This window comes from Petaurus breviceps, unplaced genomic scaffold, assembly GCF_028583685.1.
Source record: "Petaurus breviceps papuanus isolate PSGF00001 unplaced genomic scaffold, PetGlider_PUasm1.0 218, whole genome shotgun sequence".
Taxonomy (NCBI): domain Eukaryota; kingdom Metazoa; phylum Chordata; class Mammalia; order Diprotodontia; family Petauridae; genus Petaurus; species Petaurus breviceps.
Window position 1 is genome coordinate 5,621,194 of NW_027185872.1, and position 5,535 is coordinate 5,626,728.

At 43.6% G+C, this 5,535-nt stretch overlaps 1 protein-coding gene across 4 annotated transcripts in view; it reads right to left on the reverse strand.

Moving 5' to 3' along the window:
• Positions 1-257: 257 nt before the first annotated feature.
• TMEM106B (transmembrane protein 106B) overlaps positions 258-5,535 on the reverse strand; it is a 26,004-nt gene continuing 20,726 nt past the window's right edge. For all 4 annotated transcript variants that reach the window (XM_069094442.1, XM_069094443.1, XM_069094444.1 and 1 more), the window contains one exon: positions 258-5,535. This exon is cut by the window's right edge and continues 1,605 nt beyond it. The gene's annotated coding sequence lies outside the window, so the exon portion shown is untranslated.

Sequence of the window (5,535 nt, forward strand, 5' to 3'; positions counted from 1 at the left end):
TAATATACAATTATGATAACTAGTTCTAGGTTTCCAAGGACGTCTAAATTACATTTTAATTAAAAATCAACACAGCCCCCCCCCAGCAGAACCCACATATCTTTAACGATTATTGCTTTTATAATTCACTTTTTTAGTGACAGGAACAACGTGAAGAACGTTCCTGTATAAGGTCCTTGCTAAGAATTTCAAGGCTGGGAGATTCACACAAGCTCAGACTATGTGATTCTAATGAACTCAAAATGCATATCGAAATGTACTTTGACAGGAAGAAATTTTATTTTCATGCTTAACTAACAAATTTATTACAGATTTTAGTTTGACACACATAGTTACAAGAGCAAGTTACAACTTTTAATTACAAAAATAGTTCTACTTTTTCTCATTTCTATGTTTTTATCTGCATATTTGATTCAGTGAATTGCAACAATGGTTAAGCTCACACACCAACACTTGCATTGAAGAGCTCAGTGTGTCGCCAATATCCTTGAAGAATGTTAATACAAACAAAAAGTGCCCAACACACACCCACGTTCTAGGTTCTGTTCTTCACCCGCCACGCAAGAAGACTAGAACCCAACGAGAGCTGCCATCACTAACTGGAGGCGTGCCCGGGCAGGTGGAGTCCAGCTCAGCTCACTTACGGTCACTCTCTAGACTTTTCAGTAACCTCCATCTGCCTCTGAAAGGCCGTCCATAAGGACACTCCACGATTCCCTATCCCAAAGTAATCCATCATTTAGATCCACTCTGTTCACCTGCTTAAGCGCCAACCTGATCCTGACATTGCACTGCAGGTCTCCTGTGGAGGGGAGAAGCTTCTGGGAAGGAGAGTCTGGACTCCGGTCACCTACAGGTCTCCAGGCCACTGGTCCAACACTCATTGTTTTTGTTCTCTTACTAAAAGATGCAGGACGTGTATTCTTTAAACACATTTCAGTTAATGTGATGCACAGCCAGTTCTCTTCTTAGAAGTTGTATTTGACTATGAGAAGCTTGCCAGATGCTTCTGCATTAATTTGTAAACAGTCCTGAAGCGAATGAACTCTCAAAAGGTGTCTTTGCTTTAGGGCTTGTGCTGAACACAGAATACAGTGGGACAAAGCAGTGGTATGAGGTCAACCAGCCCCAAGAAGGATAAACCACTTAGCAAAGAGCTCCAGGATGGGATTCTACCTTTTCTATTAGAAAACTACCTCCGTGACTCCTGGGGCCACCTAAAAGAAGGACATTAAAGTTCCAATAATCAACAATCAGGGTATAATGGCAGGCTGAAGAAATCATTTGAGATGTGTGCTCTCTGTGCACACACAAATATAAATAACAGCCATGACAAAATGAATTTTGATGAGTAGGAAAAAAAACAAACTTATAAAAAAGGTAATGTTCATCTGGGACATAAAACTTCGATTTAAAATTTGCAAATATATTTTGTTTTAATGTGATATTTCAAATGCTAAAAACACGGAAGGATCTAAAACACTTTTAAATAATCCTCCCAATAATTTAGAAATATTTTTTTCAAGTCAAGCTTGATTCAAGAATAATAACATTTTAAATTCAGTAACTGTATTTAGGAAAAGGAAATGAAAGTAATAAATTACCCACTGAATTCCTTAGATAAGAGAACTCTATAAGCAAAGCACTTGTTGCCTCTGTGGAGCTACATGTGCAGTAGTAAAAATGAATATACTTAATAGTCTGCTGATAATCTATTTGCTCATAATCTTAAATCCTTATATTCAATTCATATTATATATAAAAGATTAAACATTTTAATATTCAATGAAGATTATGAAGATGAATACTGTGAATGTGTGTTAAAGTTTTCCTTCCAATGCTTCTTTTAAACTGGAAAAAGGCAAAACAAAAACATTAATTTGACAATGACAGATCCTGACTTTCTTTTTTTTTATCATTACATTGTTTTCAAAACATGAGAAGCTCTGCTGGATCATGAAACACCCAAGGAATCTGAAATGCACATTTACAGTACCCCAAGCTCCCCGCTAATCTATTTACTGAGACGCTATGTAAGAACAGCCAAGTCCCTCAGAAACACAAAGCTTTCAGACGCTGTACTGTGAGAAGACAGATTTCAATGTGCCTTCATGTACAAAGATACAACTGTTTTCCTAAGAGATGTAATCACCTTGTGGATTAAATGTTTATTTCCAGAACTAAGTTTTCTGGAGAAGAAAAAAGTGCAACTTTACTAGTAATCATCAAAATGGCAAAAACGGGGCCATGGGGAAACTGGTGCACGGAGATAGTGTGGGGAGGAGGGCATGCAGGAGAAACCCAGAGTCTGCTGGAGCTGTGTCCCGTGAGCAGCCAAGCTCAGGCCATCACAGCTACATCAGTGCATGGTAGCCACCTTAACTTAACCCTCACTCCCTACCCCATGCCATGACCTCCTTCTCAGGTCACTCCACTAGGAAGCTCTTTACCCAATCTACTGTGGTCATGGGGGGAGGAAGGCTGCCCTTTCTCCTTCTGATGCGGGCTCCTCTGTCACCAGCCTGGCCCACATGGCTCTGTGTTAATGGCAGGCAGGCCTCCCTCTGCACAAGGAGGGTGCAGCCCAGGACAGCAGAGAGAGAGAGATGCCTGAACATCTACCTGGGGGCAGCAGACACTTGGCGACAGATACCCCTTTCCTATGAGTGTGACATGTCATATGCATTTTCACAAGTGCCCGTAAGGAATCCTCATCATATTTGCCAAGAAAGATCAAAATGTAAAAGGCTTATAAGAGATACCATGAAAATTAAATCACAGTTGCAAATACCTTTCCAAGTGCTTTTCTGAATGAGGGTGCTGCTTATTTAGCAAATAGCCTCATTTTATTGTCCAATCTACTTGGGGTCGAAGGTTCCTTTGAAGTGGGAGACACCGCCCTGGGGAGCAATGGAGTGATACAGGGGGATGGTAGGAGCCTTGGGTGAAACCAAGGGGTGTTGAATAAAAAGAAGGGGGAGGTAGAAGCACAAGGAAAGAAGAAATGAAATTGTGAAGAACCATATGTGTTTCATCTGTTGTGTAACAGAATTAAAGCAAAAGCGATTACATTATTTTCCAAATAAACACACAAAATGCAAGTTACGACCCATTAGTAGTGAAGTCTGCCAACAGGTCTTAACCAGAACGTGCACTGTTGGGAAGGCCAGAGTGCACTAGTAGGAATAGGTATGTCATTGGCTACAGTACGGTACTAGAGGGTGACATGACAATACTGTGTCATCAAAATGTCAATGCAAGAAAAACCCCACAAATTGGCAATAAATTAATAGATTTACCATGTGTCATTTTAAAAAGAAAATTTTGGGTTTTCTTTGAAATGATGTCAATTTTTAAAAAAATTGTTAAAGGGCTAAAGAAAGCAGGTCTCCAGAGGGTGCTGAGTAATTTTTTTTTTCTTTAGAGAGGACAGTAGGCCAAATAAGTTTGGGAACTTCTAGAGTCAGTAAAGGGAACTTATTCTGACATTTTCTACCAGATGTTACTAATAAAATAATCAGTGAGCTGAGCTTCCTTTGAGATCAGTCAATCCTCCATTTTTAGGCCAGTTTTGAATATCACCTAATGCTTCCTTAGAGACACTGGAAACCTCACTTAGGAGTGGGGAACCATCAGATGCTAAGCATTAAATAAGTAAGTATAAACTCGTATCAGGCACCATTGCTTCAAGAAGTCACTCATTTCTAAACGTGGTCGGGAATATCTCCTCACTTTTCTTTGTCGATGTCTGAATGCTGACCCGCGCCCATCCCCTCCCACCCAGGAAGAATCCGAAGGATCTCTGAGTGAGATAAGAACAAGTGCCAAGGAGGACCTCAAGCTGACAGGCTCCCGCTGGAGCCTTCCCACAGTGCGGGTCCCCAGGCCTGACTCTGGGCAGAGTGCTAGCTCTCACGGCAGAGGCCTACCGACCGGGGACCTCCTAATTCATTATGAGACCATGTGGACACTGTGAGGAGACCGCCTGGTGGGGAGCGGCCTCACAATTTAAAAATTCAAACTACATTATTTGTGACCAGCAAACAAACTTCACCTGAGCACTGTCATCACGGGTTGGAGAGAGGGGAATGGGATTCGCTCAGGTTCCACATGGCCCATCCTACACCACTGGTAAATTAAAAAAAAAAAAGTTGGAAGCTCAGTGACCTTCTTCCAAAGGGATCATACTCAGTTATCTTTCATGAATTCAGAAATGTTTTCCTTCCAACTTCAGAAACACTGAAATCAAGTGAAATGTATATCTATGATTAAAAAGTAGAACCCCCCCCCCCAAACAAACCAATCTCAATCCTGAAGCTTTGAGAAACCTATGAAGGTAGAGTATTTTCTTAATTAGAACTTCATTCAGATTCACAGGCCCTGGTCTGTTAGCCAACATCTGACTGATGCCTGTGTGCTGACCACACACCAAGTTAAATTAGGTGTGTACATGGGGAGGGGGCCTACCAAGGTTCAGAAGAGAGCCCGCCATGTGCACACACACAAAGCAATGCAGTTCCAGGGGCTTAGGGAACCCAATGAAGAATTAGCCACTGGTGCGTAAGCAGGAATCTGAGATGGTTTCCCAAAGGAGATGATGGCTTTGAGGTGACAAAGGGCCTTGGAGGAAGAAGGGGGTGGTGGCAGCTGCACACGAGAGGAAGGCTTGGCAGGGCTTGGTCAGGGATGGAGAAGGGAGCCCGAGGCCTCAAGAGACGCCAAGATCGCAAGCCTGATATGAACAGTGACTGCAGAAAAGAGAATCACTGCACATTCAGGAGAAGCATCAGGGTTCCCAGGTCACTAATGAGGACATCAGCATGAGCAGTCTGAGAGAAGCAAACAGACAGAGCTGAAGGCTTCCACAAGAGCACTGTGAACAAGCGGCAGAGACCTTCAGGAGTGGGGAGGCCAGCATCAGATGTACCAGAGGCCAAGGGCGAGGCTGAGCCCCTGGCAGCGTAAAGAGGGAAAACTGCATCAGCGACCGAAGCGGCCGAGAACACAGCACCGGCCTCCACCCTCAGCCACCAAAGCCAAGAGCTAACGGGCTGCGGCTTCGAGGAAGGCTTCTGGGGAGCCAGCAGAGCGTAAAGAAAGCATAGACGCACCAGACGCTCTGAGCCCTTCCACTGGAGGCTCAAGGCTGAGACTCAGTATGATGCAGTAAAAACAGCACTGACCTTGGAGTCGTGGGGACCTGGGTTCAAATCCCACCTCTCCTCCTCACTAGCTCTGAGCCCCTCTTAAGCTCAGCTTCCTCATCCTTAAAAGGGGACTGTCAGAGGACCCAGGGAGGGGGCCCTGAATGCTCTCAGCGAAAAGAGGCCTGACAGAAAGAATACTCAAGAATCAACTGATTGTTTAAAGTAAAGAAAGACAGTGTCTGTCTGGGTTCCCCTTAGGACCTCACCCTGGAAAATGCTCGGCACAGGCCATGACTATGTGCTGGATGAAAAGGGTCTCACCCGGGGAGAAGCCTGCCCAGCAAAAGTGAAATGAAGACAGTTATGATATCTGTGTGTGTGTGTGTGT